This window comes from Mesoplodon mirus, assembly GCF_964341445.2.
Source record: "Mesoplodon mirus genome assembly, chromosome: 16".
NCBI classification, from domain to species: Eukaryota; Metazoa; Chordata; class Mammalia; order Artiodactyla; family Ziphiidae; genus Mesoplodon; species Mesoplodon mirus.
In genome coordinates, this window is record NC_138992.1 from 33,801,606 (window position 1) to 33,816,738 (window position 15,133).

Genomic DNA, 15,133 nt, shown 5'->3' on the forward strand with positions numbered 1-15,133 from the left:
CCTGTCACCTACCTAGTCCCTCTCCTATTCACTTTTCTGCCACTTAATTTTGCCAGCAGTGCCAGAGTATTCCATAGGGATCATTTCATAGGACAGAATATTCTCTTTATCAGCTGGGCAGGGTCTCTGGGGCTTCAGTGAAGAAATCCAAGAGTGCAGAAAAACTTATTTTTTACTTCTTTTTGGATTTAGGTACAGAGAAGTGAGTCAATCGTACTCAGCTCATTACCACCACCTGTCCCCTCAAGGCCCTCTCTTATTTCTTTATTTATGTAATATTTATTTATTCCTTTTTATTCTCTCTATCCCCCACCCCCAAACACAATAGCTATCAACATGTTTGCTCTGTATCCTTATGAAATAAGTTGGGTTGATTTGCCTGTGTACACAGTTTTCATTTTCACAAACTGTGCCGTACTGTGACTAGGGTTGCCAGATTTAGCAAATATTTGGATCATACTCTAAAAAAGTATTTGTTGTTTAACAGATATTCAAATTTAACTGGGCACCCTGTATTTTATCTGGCAACCCTCGTTATGGACCTTTTCAGACGTATCCACATTGCTGGTTGTATGCCTAATCCTAGCTGTGGCTCCATAGAATTTAGTGGTGACCACCAACTACAAATGACTTATCCCCTCTCCCCAGAGATGGACCCTTCAGTGGTCTCCAGCTCTCTGGTACCACAGACAACACTGTGATATTCCTCTGTCTCCACTGTCACTGCCTTAGTTGGTCTTCAGGTCTAGACACGACATTCCTAGTCTTATTCCTACTTCCTAAGGTTTTTAGCGTATGCTTACCATCTAGATTTTCCCCCTACTCTTGGCCTCCTTGGATATGACATCCTACCTTCACTCCATCCCTTGTGTACTAAGTAAACATTGGCCATGTGCTGCTTGGCTGGCATGACGGTAAGGCCCATCTGCTTTTCTTTGAGGTCTGGTTCACTCACAACTTGATCACCTAATCACATATGTCCTTCCTTTCTAAACTTCCATAGTTATTTTTCTTAAATGAAAACTCTAATCATGTGCTTTCAATAATTTTTTTAAGGCTAAAACTTACACCATGACCTATCATATGCTTTACAATTAGACCCTGCACACTTCTCTGTGTCATCACACTCCAGTCCCACAATGGGGGCCAGAGGAAGGTTCAATACTAATGATATTGGAGGTCTTTTTGTTTATAAAATCTTTTTGAATATGTTTCTCTCTGAGTTAGGATGAGTTATTATGATTGACTTCCAGTAAAAAGTATAAAGTGTTCATTGTCTACAAAATTTGACATGTTTCTGGCCAAATGGTCATTTCCTCATCCTGTGTTCTAAGTGGCCCTATCACTCCACGGCTGGTGGCTTCTTGAGGCTTCAGCAAGTTCTCTATGTTAATGCTGTAAAATTTTGAAGTCTGCTTTCCTAAAATTCACATATCTGTTCATTTTTAGATCATTTCCTCCTCATTTATCACAAAATCTAAATTCATGTGATCCTTTACCAAGATTTTAATTACCCTCTCTTACTAATACAACTCATTTTGTTCGTGTGAATTAGGTTGGGAGAAGCAGGACTCCTATTTGATTTTTCTATCCATAACACAAATAATAATAAAACAAAGTCCATAATAATAATATCAATAAGTTTAGGGGAATTCCCTGGCGGTCCAGTGGTTAGGACTCAGCACTTTCACTGCTGGGGCCCTGGTGGATCCCTGGTTGAGGAACCAATATCCTGTAAGCCACGTGGCATGGCCAATAATAATAATAAAATAATAATAATAATAAGTTCATAATAATCCATAATAAAACAAAGTCAGTTTGATTTTGTGTTTTTTAAAATAACTCCTTATTACTGGGACCTGGATTGCTGGTTAACTTCAGAAAAACCTACTGAGATGTACTCTCCAGAATGGCCCTCAGACTCACTTCCTATAATGAGTCATGTCAATCTATACTCTGACCAGAATTCTATTTCCCCTCTTTCTCACCAAATTTCTACTTTTGTGGCCAATCCAGTGGGTACAAAGTGGTATGTTAATGATATTATAGTTGCATTTCTTCTGTCACCTATGAGTTCAAGCATCTCTTCACATCCAGGATAGCCAACGAGGTGTCTGTCTCCTTATACAAACTGCCTATTCATGCCCTTTGTCTATAGTTTTATTGGTTTCCTCAGGGAAACTTTAAAGCAAAACTATAGATCTTTACATTTTAAATAAAGCACACACACTTTAACATAGAAGCTTGTGTGTTCACCACAGGAAAGTCGTATACCATGAACAAATAAGAAAAATATTTAAAAGCAGGCACAATCTACTCACCCACTACAAACACATCTGTGTAGACTTCATTTTTCCTATCTCAGTCTCTGTCTCCCTTTCTCCAAAATATGTAAATATTTTTACACAATATTGAAACAATTATTTTTTAATTTGCTTCTTTTCCCTTTAATACATCTTCAGCATCTTTCCATGTCACTAAATAAAATTGTGGAAAATAGTTTTAATGTCCAAATACTATTATATTGGATTAAAATAAAATGCTATAACCTTATTTTGCTCCTATTGGACCCTTAAATGATGTATAATACTTTGCTACCTTAAATAGTGCTTCATCTAATTATCTTATGGCAAAATAGTCATATATACTTCATTATTTCATTAACATATATTCTCAGAAGTGAAATTAATAGGTCAAAGGCAAATATATTTTTGAGGCTTCTAATTCACTTTGTCAGATTGATCCTAGAAAGGTTAAAATAGTTTATATTCACAATAACAGTGTGTGACTTCCTGTTTCCTCAAACTTTCTCTTTCCAAGTTGGTATGCAAAGCATGCTAACATTATTTTATTTGCAATTCCTTGATTGCTAAAGAATAGAACAGTCTTCTATTTGCTTTCTGGTTCTTTGTGTTTCTTTATATTCTTTCTCTTTGTTTTTAAAATTTATTCATTTATTGTAACAGTTTATTGTTCTGTATTTTGCTCATTTTTCTCTTAGGGAATTCAAGTTTTCTTATCGATTTAAAGTAAATATTTAAAGCTAAGCGATAAAACAGAAAGCAAAGGAAAATGATTTTATATCCTACAAGTTTAAAAAAAGGCTTTATGACTATATTTCAGATGATTTTAAATGCAAGCCTGTGCTTTCAGCAGGCCAGCCAGTTTCTTAAAATTTTGAAAAGAAAATAGATCACTGAACTTAAAGGAACTGAGTTCCCTGATTCTTCATAGCTATTTGTTTTAAAAGATAGTCTTACAATTTTGTTTTGCAATTTTTAATAAGCATTTTTAAAATCATAAATCAATCATAAATTTAAAAAGCAAATGCCATATCTAGCAATAAAGAGAAATCAAAATGGTTTGGTCAAACACTTAACCTAGATCTTTTAAAGTTTTTATTTTTCCACACCTTCTCTACCTGAAAAATTCCTCCCCTAAAAAAATGTGTTAGCTTTGGGGGCTTCCCTGGTGGCGCAGTGGTTGGGAGTCCGCCTGCCGATGCAGGGGACACGGGTTCGTGCCCCAGTCTGGGAGGATCCCGCGTGCCGCGGAGCGGCTGGGCCCATGGGCCATGGCCGCTGGGCCTGCGCATCCGGAGCCTGTGCTCCACAATGGGAGGGGCCGCAGCAGTGAGAGGCCCGCTTACCGCAAAAAAAAAAAAAAATGTGTTAGCTTAGAAAAGTAAAGAATTTTAAAAACAAATGCAATATAAACACAAATAAGTGCTTTCTGGGTCTTGCACAGGGTCTCTGTCAGTTTCTCTCTATCATGTTCACTTACTCAGTCAACAAAGGTATTGAACAAATATTTACTGTGTGTTCCCTATATACCGGGCAGCATACTCACACTTAAGAAACAGCAGAAAATAAAACTAGGTCCCTGGTCTAACGGCGCTTACAGTTTAGAAGGAGACAGAATACAAATAAGTAGACAAATAAATAAATGAAAAACATATTATGTTTAATACGCTTTTTATGCCAAAAACAAGACTGGCAAGGCTACTTTTTATTGGGTGGCTATATTACCTTGCTTATTTCCTTCATACCACATATCAATGTTTTATTTATTTGTTTATTTATTTAACACTGCCATTTCCCATTAGCTATACATGCTATGTAAAGGCAAGGAACTTAACTTAAATACTGCTACTTTCTCAGTGTTTAACATTATCCAGATAAGATGCATTCCATAAATTTGTTGAGTAAATGAATGAATAATGGATCCATGAGCAGTCTAAACAAAAATATAACTAAGAGACTAATGTCACACATTCCTCTTTAACCTTATAAAAGACATATCTGTTCTTCTCTACCCCTTTGTTTTTAGTCTCTAAGTCACTCACCTATAGATGGTAAAACAGCTCTGCTATCATGTGGTGACTGTCAAAGTTTTGTACACGACTTACACACATTGATATTGCTTTGTCCACATGCATTTTAGTCTAATAAACAAAATGCTAATAGATGTGTCTCCTGTTTCTGAAAACTGTCTTAATGTCCTTTGATAATTGTTGTTTGCTTAAGGGTTCATGACCCTTGGTATAGGAATAAAACCTCCACAGCCTGTTGTTAATTCTTCCTGAATTTATTTCCTCAAGAAAGCTTCTCAAACCCAAATTTTGTAAATGTTGATAGCTGCAACCAGTAAAAGTATTGTAGGACTTCCCCAGTGGTGCAGTGGTAAGAATCCACCTGCCAATGCAGGGGACACGGGTTTGAGCCCTGGTCCAGGAAGATTCCACATGCTGCACAGCAACTAAGCCCGTGCGCCACAACTACCAAGCCTGCGCTCTAGAGCCCACGAGCCACAACTACTGAGCTCGAGCACAACAACTACTGAAGCCCGCGCACCCTAGAGCCCGTGCGCCGCAACTACTGAGCCCACACACCGCAACTACTGAAGCCCGCGTGCCTAGAGCCAGTGCTCCGCAACGAGAAGCCACCACAATGAGAAGCCTATGCACTTCAACGAAGAGTAGCCCCCGCTCACCACAACTAAAGAAAGCCTGTGCGCAGCAACGAAGACCCAACGCAGCCAAAAGAAGAAAAAAGGTATTGTAATGAGCTGGTGTAATTAGCTTAGTTTCCTAGAGCTGCCATAACAAATACCACAAACTTGGAAGTTTAAAACCACAGAAATTTATTCTCTCATTGTTCTGGAGCCAGATGTTCCAAATCAAGGTGTTGGCAGTATTGGTTCCTTTTAGAGGTTCCACGCCTCTCCTAGCTTCTGCTGGTGGCTGGCAATGCTTGACACCCCTGGACTTGGAGACATATCACTCTAATCTCTGCCTCTGCCTGCACATGATGTACTCTTGTGTGTCTCTTCCCCCTTTTTCTTCTCTTCTAAGGACTTGTCATTGGATTCAGGGCCCACCCTAAACCAGGATGATCTCATCTTGAGACGCTTAACTTATTACATCTGCAAAGACCTTTCTCCCAAATAAGGTCATATTTACAGGTTCTGCGACTTAGAATATGAACATACAATTTTTGAGAGTTACCACCAACCCCTGCATCTGAGATTCCCTCCTATGATTGGAAGTCATGTGATTTGAGTATATGGCTTAGCTAAAAAGTAATCACCCTACTTTAAAAGAATTTTAAAGCATTTAATTGTGAACATACAGGCATGCCTCCGATATATTGTGGGTTTCATTCCAGACCACCCCAATAATGCCAATATTGAAATAAAGTGAGTCACACAATTTTTTTGGTTTCCTAGTGCATATAAGAGTTATGTTTAGTCTGTATTGTAGGCTATTAAGTATGCAATAGCATTATGTCTAAAAAAACAATGTAAAAACCTTAGTTTAAAAATACATTACTGCTAAAAATGCTAACCATCATCTTGGCCTTCAGTGAGTCATAATCTTTTTGCAGGTGGAGGGTCTTGCCTGGATGTTGGCGGCTGCTGGCTGATCAGGGTGGTGGTTACTGAAGGCTGGGGTGGCTGTGGGAATTTCTTAAAATACGACAACAATGAATTTTGCCGAATTGATTGACTCTTCTTTTCAAGAATGATTTCTCTGTAGCATGCAATGCTGTTTGATAGCATTTTACCCACAACAGAGCTTCTTCCAAAACTGGAGTCAAACCTCTCAAATGCTGCCGCTGCTTTATCAACTAAGTTTTTTTCTTTGCTCAACCATAAGAAGCAACTCTGCATACATGAAAGTTTTATCATCAGATTGCAGCAATTCAGTCACATCTTCAGACTGAGTTGCTAACTCTAGTTCTGTTGTTATTTCCACCACATCTGCAGTTACTTCCTCCACTGAATCTTGAACCCCTCAAAGTCATCTATGAAGGTTGGAATCAACTTCTTCCAAACTCCTGTTAATGTTGATATTTTGACATCTTTCCATGAACCACAAACGTTCTTAATGGTATCTAGAATGGTGAATCCTTTCCAGAAGGTTTTCAATTTACCTTGCCCAGATCCATCAAAAGAATCACCATCTATGGCAACTATAGCCTTACAAAATGTATTTCTTAAATAATAAAACTTGAAAGTTGAAATTACTCTTTGGTCCATGGGCTGCAGAATGGATGTGTGTTAGCAGGCATGAAAACAACAGTAATCTCATAGTACCTCTCCATCAGAGCTCTTGGGTGACCAGGTGCATTGTCAATGGGCAATAGTAATATTTTGAAAGGAATCTTTTTTTCTGAGCAGTAGGTCTCAACAGTGGGCTTAAAATATTCAGTAAACACATGTGCAGTCATCCAGGCTTTGTTGTTCCACTTATAGAGCACAGTCAGAGTAGATTTAGCATATTTCTTAAGAAACCTAGGATTTTCAGAATGGTAGATGAGCATTGGCTTCAACTTCAAGTCACCAGCTGTATTAGCCCCTAACAAGAGAGTCAACCTGTCCTTTGAAGCTTTGAAGCCAAGCATTGACTTCTCCTCTCTAGCTATGCAAGTCCTAGATGGCATCTTCTTCCAATATAAGGCTGTTTCGTCTACACTGAAAATCTGTTGTTAAGTGTAGTCACCTTTATTAATTATCTTAGCTAGATCTTTTGAGTAACTTGCTGCAGCTTCTACATCAGCACTTGCTGCTTCACCTTGCACTTTTATGTTACGGAGATGGCATCTTTCCTTAAACCTCATACACCAAGCTTGGTTAGCTTCAAACTCTTATTCTCTAGCTTTCTCACCTCTCTCAGCCTTAACAGAATGCAAGAGAGTTAGGACCTTGCTCTGGATTAGGCTTTGGTTTATGGGAATCTTGTGGCTGGTTTGATCTTCTATCCAGACCAGTAAAACTTTCTCCATGTCAGCAGTAAGACTGTTTTGCTTTTTTTATCATATGTGTGTTCACTGGAGTAGCACTTTTAATTTCCTTCAAGAACTTTTCCTTTGCATTCACAACTTGGCTTACTGTTTGGAGCAAGAGGTCTAGCTGCTGGCCTGTCTTGGCTTTTGATATGCTTTCCTCACTGAGCTTAATCATGCCTAGCTTTTGATTTAAAGTGAGAGATGTGAGACTTGTCCTTTCACTTGAACACTTAGAGGTCACTGTAGGGTTATTAATTGGCCTAATTTCAATATTGTGTCTCAGGGAACAGTGAGGTCTGAGGAGACGGAGAGAGATGGGGGAATGGCCTGTCGGTGGAGCAGTCAGAACACATACATTTATCAATTAAGTTTGTTGTCTTGTATAGGTGTGGTTTGTGGTGTCCCAAAACAATTACAATAATAACATCAAAGATCACTAATCACAGATTACTATAACAAATTCAGTAATAATAAAAAAGTTTGAAACATTGAGAAAATTACCAAAATGAGACACAGAGACGTGCAGTGAGAAAATGCTGTTGGGAAAATGGTGCCAATAGACTTGCTCCATGCAGGGTTGCCCCAAACATCCAATTTTTTAAAAAGCAGTATCTGTTAAGCACCATAAAGTGAAGCCCAATAAAACGCTTCATATTACATTTCGAATGGACTCTTATTTCTTTAAAAAAATGATGAGGCAACACAAAAACTACATGTTTTGTACACTGGTTTGTAAATGTCTATAGAATACTAGCATCTACTTGGTGAGCATGGGGATATAAATAGAAATATGGCTTAGATGTTTCCAAAAAGTGACATGATGGAACAAAACTACAATTGGCTAAAACAAGTTTCTAAAAAAATGTATGTCAACTGAATCTGAGTTACGAAGGTTCTTATTAATCTTAGTCATTCACACAAAGGAATAACCCTAAAGTACACAACCAGCTCAAACCATCCAAAACAACGAATCCCTGGGAAGAAGAAATGAGAGTTCGTCTAATGAAATAAGAGTGAAGTTGATCTCACCGTTAATGTCATGTTGCTGGTGATAGAGCCAAACTTTCCAGGGTCTGTTCTCAGGCTGGGTGTGTCCTTGGCATGTCAGAGTGAGGCATATGGGAATGCACAGCCATAGAGATACTCTAGGGCCTGTTAGGATGACCTCCAAAGACGCAAACTGATAGTTTCTGGATTCTCGTAATTTATAGGCTTGTGTGGATGTTCTATAACAGTGATAATCAAATGCTGGGGTGCATCAGAATCACTGTAGGGCTTTGGTAAAATGCAGATGTCTAAGCCCACTCCCAGAGATTTTGATTCAGCAGGTCTGGGATGTGGCAAAGAATCTGCCTTTCTAATCAGCGCCCAGGCAGGGCTATTGCTGCTGTTCTGGAGACCATCCTGGGTAGCATGGATCTATGGCAAATTGAAATGACTGAATCCTTTGTGTGCATTTGATTTATCCCACATATAGTCTTAGAAAGCACTAAGTATGCCTTGATGTCCCACATCAACTACCCATGACGTCCATGAGACAGATTGTTCTTCTTCCTCAAAGGTCTCCCCTCTTGGGTGGACATCAACACCACATACAGGAGGACCAGGCAGTTACCTACGTGGTGAGACGTGGGTACCACCTGCTCCAAAACATTTGCTATTCTCTTGCCTGGAATCCCATCCTAGAACTCACTTTCCTTTAGGAAGACACTGTCATCTCCTGACATGGAAAGGCAAATGCTCCTGGGACAGTAGTAACTGCCACAGACTGAGAGCTTACTGAGTGCCAAGCCTTCCACCGACGTTACCTCATCTAATCCTCACCACCGCTCTGGGAGGTAGGTATCAGCATCCTCCTACAGAGAAGTTAAGCTGCTCGTGAAAAATAACGTGGCTGGTAACAGACCAACCTGTGATTTGAATCTAGGTCTGTTTAAGGCCAAAGCCCATACGTTTAACCACTGCCTATATTTATCTTGCAAATTAAACACTAAATGGTCACCAGATAGTAATATCTTACAAAGAAAAATCATAGCATAGCCTACGTGGCAACTAACTGGTAGAGAAGTGCTGGAGAATGTAAGTTTGATGATGTGGAGAGACTGGACATTTTTGGACCACTGAAAATGCCTTGACAAAGGAGGGCAAAGTCAGGGGTGTGTCCTGCAGACCCCAGGAAGATGGAGCTCACAAACTAGTCCCTCTGAGAAGGCAAGGGATGTCGGGGCAAAGATGATAAACTTGATAGTGTTTCAGCAAAGGGCTGCTAGGCACACGTGGATGTGCAATACTTTCTGTATGTTTTTGGCAAGTTATATTCTATGCTGAAATTACGGGATTCAATTCTATTTTAATTGTTATGGAAAGCAGGACGGTGAATCCTTTGTTATCTTTAAAAATTTTTTTGCATGTAATCAGTGGTCTGTTAAAAGGTCTTTAAATTCAGAGTTTTGTAGATTGAGTTTTCTTCAGACTGATTGTATGTGTAAGTGTGATTCTGGAATATGGTCAAAGGAACTATTAATTCCTTCACCTTAATTAAGCTTCATGTGCTTGGTAAATTATAAATACCCCTTTCAATTATTTTTCGTATGTATTGTTGGAGATAAAAAGAAGTGCTGTAATTAAAGTAAAAATTGCTTCTCTTTTGAAAGGTGTGGATTCTGCCTGGACTAGTGTAATAATGAAGCTGGAATGCTGAAAATGGCTCAGGGCACTACTGCCAATTCAGTGTGCAATACACCACAGCCTAAGAAGATGTTTATTTTGAAAAGCCAAGAACTTGGGGTAGTTCATGTATTTGGGGTCAGCATGCTACAAGGACTCCATTTATAGAGTGGTGCCCAAAGCACAGAGAGAAAGGACACTGGTGGGGGAGATGCCCAGACCTGAATTTAATTTCTCTCCTCCTCTCACAAGCCCTAAGACCTCCAGTGAAAAGTTACTGAACCTCTCTGCACTTGTATTTCCTCAGCCACAAAAGAGAGGCGATGTCTAAGGGAACAGACCCTGCTAGTCCTGTAGTCAGTGACAGAAACAACGTTGCTCCCCACTTTCCCCCATCCCTCCTGTCCTCAAACATCTGCTTTTCTCTGTCTGCAACAGCCAAATGGGATCAGCTCAAATTCAGGAAACAGTTGAGGGTCATTCTAGGAGTATTCGCTCTGACTTGAAATAGGTAAAATAAATAAACCTTAGTCCAAGTAGGTACTGAGATTTTTTTTTTTTCTGTTTTCAAAATCAGAGAAGCAGCTTCTTAAAATCTGAATGACTCACAAGAACACTAATGAGTCCATGACTTCCTTTATAATACTTTTACCAAGCCAGAGGTAATCTGGGTTTCCTTAAGTGTGTCGACACTTGAGCTGACTTTTAGAGGCACTAAATGTATTTCCATCACTGGGTCCTGGGCCCTGAGCAAATAGTAGGAACAGCCACCAGTTTTTGAGAGCTTAGTGTGTGCTAAATACACATACTTCACAAACACAACCTCAGGCAATTCTGATCAGTAGCTTTTTTTATGATTCCTACTTGGTATAACAGGCAAACGTGTCAAGTACCTCTCCTCCCCAGAAGTCACTTAGTTTTGAAAGGGCCAAGCTGGGATTGAAGCCTAAGAAGTTCTGTCTACATACAAAGCAGAGCCTTTTGCTTTCTGTGATATGTAATGTTTCCAACGAGCACCTTTCCGTACATAATCCAGAATAAAGGGGGCTGACACTATGAAAACATAAGTTGTGACTCATAGAATGTGACTGGCATAGAACGACTCTTTGGCACTATTAAAGCTGGAGTTATTAATAATATTATTGATATTTACTCTCCATACATCATTTAAGATGAACTCTTTCTTGGAATTTTCCCAGTAGGCTAAACCTAATATTTTCTTTGTGTTTGACTCACCCTTCTATTTCTTGAGAAGGAATTATATAGGCCCGTGAGATAGCTTTCAATTGCACTGACCATAAACTTAGAGGAAGAAAAGCATTTTACATTGTAACCCATTACTGCATTCAGATATGCTAGTATTTTTACTCTATTTGACTTCATTGTGTAAACGCTGGTCTTGAAGACCTAAATAGATGTTTCTCCAAAGAAGATACACAGATGGCCAATAGGTACATGAAAAGCTGCTCGACATCGCTAATTATTAGAGAAATGCAAATCAAAGCTACAATGAGGTACCACCTCGCACCAGTCTGAATGGTCATCATTAAAAAGTCTACAAATAACAAATGTTGGAGAGGGTGTGGAGAAAAGGGCCATATGATCCACCAATCCCACTCCTGGGCCTGTATCCGGACAAAACTATAACTCGAAAAGATACATGCACCCTTATGTTCATTGCATCGGTATTTACAATAGCCAAGACATGGAAACAACCTAAATGTTCATAAACAGATGAATGGATAAAGAAGATGTGAGATATAGATATATAGATATATAGATATATACACACACACACACATACACACACACACACAATGGAATACTACTCAGCTATAAGAAAGAATGAAATAATGCCATTTGCAGCTACATGGATGGATCTAGAGATTATCCTACTAAGTGAAGTAAGTCAGAAAGAGAAAGACAAATACCATATGATATCACATATGTGGAATCTAAAATTTGACACAAATGAACTTATCTACAAAACAGAAACAGACTCACAGACATAGAGAACAGACTTGTGGTTGTCAAGGGGGCTGGGGATTGGGGGAGAGATGGATTGGGAGTTTGGGACTAGCAGATGCAAACTATTATATATAGGATGGATAAACAACAATGTCCTACTGTGTAGCACAGGGAACTATATTCAGTATCCTGTAATACACCATAATGGAAAAGAGGGGAAAAAAAGAATGCTGATCTTGACCCATGAACTTATTTCAAATTGAAAGTAGGTCATAGTCTGTGTGTAGACACATATACACACATGCATATGTGCCTATACACGCACCATGGCTTCTAGCTCTGAATTTAAATCAACTTGGATGGGCTTAAAATTTAACTCTTCTCATCAGTCTGTTATTCAGTGAGATTTAACTTCAATTTACCTATTTTGTCTTTCCAAACTATTTGTCTCTTAAATTTGTGAGCAACACAAAAGTGCCTGACATATTCTGACAATTTCCTGAATGAAGACATGGGTGGTGCTTCAGTAAATAATTTATTCTTGTACACTGCGTGAACTACTCATGTTTTATTCCAGTTTTCTATTCTTCATTTCATTACTTAATATGCTAACAGTCTTAGGGTGAGGAAGGGGACAAGACGTTATAGGCGCGTGGGATTAGAAGTTAATCAGCCCAAATCATCTCAGACCTACAAAGAGGGCTCCCTCCCTCCAGCACAAGTCCCCAAACTTTCCCCACTCCAGCTGATATTTCCAGAAACTGTAACACTTCCCAGTTAAACCAACTCTAATTTATAAAAGAAAATTGAACTCTTTCTCAAATGATGATACTTTATTATTAGCAAGAGTCTTGAGAATTGCTGTTCTGTCATAACACATTACACAGTCTCTCTCAAAGACTCATTCGAGTGTCTAGCAGCCCTTAGTATCAGAAATAATTTTCCAGCTCCTATAATTGTCCTTTTGAGTTGCAGACTGAATAGATTCAAACAAAAGAAATAACTTTTTGGTAATTGGTGGTGCAGGACACAGACACACTAAAAGAAGTATAAATCCTCAGATGGATTACCTTTTGATAAATTGGGAATTATAAACCCAATTCCTTCAGTGGCTCAAGATCCATTAAAATTAACCTCCATTTTCAACCTCCCCGATAGCCCGTGGCTGCCCAATCACTTACCAAATTGGTCCACAGATAAAGGAAGGGAAGTTTGTTATGTAGACGATAGGGTTGGGAGGTGTTTTTTATATGAGGGATTTTTGCATGAACTGCTATTTGAATTACTCATGTTGCTATTCCTGTTGACTTATTTTCCAACAATTATTAGAGGATTTAGATGTTATTTCAAAATTGAAATTCCAATTCTCTTTAATATATTTCTTCAAGAAGGTAAATGTGTCCTTCAAAGGAGGGAAGCAATTCCCGCTCTTACTATTTTCCTTGGTGATGCTGAACCACAGCATCTGGGGACTGTAGGTGTGAGCACAGCAGGATCAGCAGCCACCTTAGAAAAGCTGGCTTTCCAATCTGTGAAACGGAGATAATACAGTGCTGGCCTCACAGCATCTCTGAACAATGATGAGATGCTCATTTATTTGGTTCTCGGTTTTTTCAATACTTGCCTTTTCAAGAGCAGAAACACTAGCGGCAGCTCTGCGTTCCTGGAGCCAGTTCAAAGAGTTTTCTTAAGATTGGATCCTTATTTTGGCTTCTCCAACCTCAAAGAGCTTAATTAAATTTTGGGAAAAACTTTCTCTTGGCAAGTTTTAGATTTTGTAAACAGGGAAAAAATCCCTTTAGATTTGCCTAATTCCACACTTGCGGGTACTGCAGAAACAACGAAGACATACATTTGTTCCTGCTGAAAGGCAGGGGGAGAGAGAGGCTTCCAGCCATCACTGGAGGACAGCTGAAAAGACCAGCTCTATAGTTTTGCTCAGTAAATAGATGAGTCTCGTGAAACTATCAGACTCTATTGCCAGGGGTTTTTTGTTTGTTTTTTTAAAATTTTTAAGCCAACCAAATAATATGAAAAAATGTGAGACTATCAGGTTACCTGAGGTGTCATTAAATGCATCTCTAAAGAAAGAAAATAATAGGCCCTAAGCAAAAAACATAAACTCAAATAAAAAGCATAGATTACATGTCTGAGATGAACACATGGTCTTATTACATCAGTAAAGAGATAGAAAACGGCCCACTAAGTAGGTGTAAACAATGTGGTGGTACCCGGTAAACGTGAAAAAGAAAAAGATGCGAGACAGGAAATTAAAGTATTTTATGGTATTAAGCACAGTGGGTCTATTAAGAGGTTTTAGTTATTTCTGTGTATATGTGTGTGTGTGTGTGTGCGCGCAAGCGCATGTGCACATGTTAATTCTGAAAGCTCATAATCTAAACCAGTATCTCTTTATGGGACAGCTTTAACCTTTCGTTAAAACAGATTCTCAGAGCATCCATTCGGTGGATGCTCTTCAAGCACCCATTTCCTGCTTTAATCCTCTGCGTAACATTCCTTCTGGTTAACCACTCAGGGCTTCAAATTGCTAGCAGTAGGGAAGAACTTTTCCAGAAAAGGTTTATTAAACAGTAATGCCTAGAGCCAGACAAACACACTTCCTGGAAGCAGTGAAGAAAAATGAACCCAAATGAAAGACCACATTAAGTATAATTTTTAATTTCCAAATCTAGCTATCTTTTCTTGGGAAAGTTTGCTTTTAAACCACTTTCTATTTGTTTGCTTCAGGGAAACAACAATAATTTCTAGTTAAGTTAAAAAGGAGAAATTTCCCCTTGGTTTATTAGTGTAGGTATTATATTTCTATGCTAGCAATTAAGTCTTGGAGTTGTTAACCAAGTGTCATCAAAAAGTCTATAGCATAACACAATAATATATAAAATATGAGAAATTAAAGTACCAAATGCACATTTAGCTGGCATCCAGAAAAATACTACCAAAATTGATCCTTTCATCATGGAAGAGGACTGAGCCCGACCGCAGCCTGATTTCCCTGTTAACAAGACACAGGCCCGCTTACCGTGGTATTACCTACATACACAGAACCATACATGGAAGTTTGTTCATCAACTAGTCAGCACTGGTTGAGCATCTTTTCTATGCCAGGTGCTGGTTATACAAAAGTTAAAAAAAAAATCTTCTCTCCCCTCAAGAAGCTTGGCATCTAGTGGAATGGACAGAATGTAAAC

General features: G+C 38.8%; 1 protein-coding gene across 1 annotated transcript in view; it reads right to left on the bottom strand.

Annotated features, from left to right (window-relative positions):
- GRHL2 (grainyhead like transcription factor 2) overlaps nucleotides 1–15,133 on the bottom strand; it is a 165,101-nt gene that overhangs the window by 60,188 nt on the left and 89,780 nt on the right. The gene's annotated exons all lie outside the window — the stretch shown is intronic.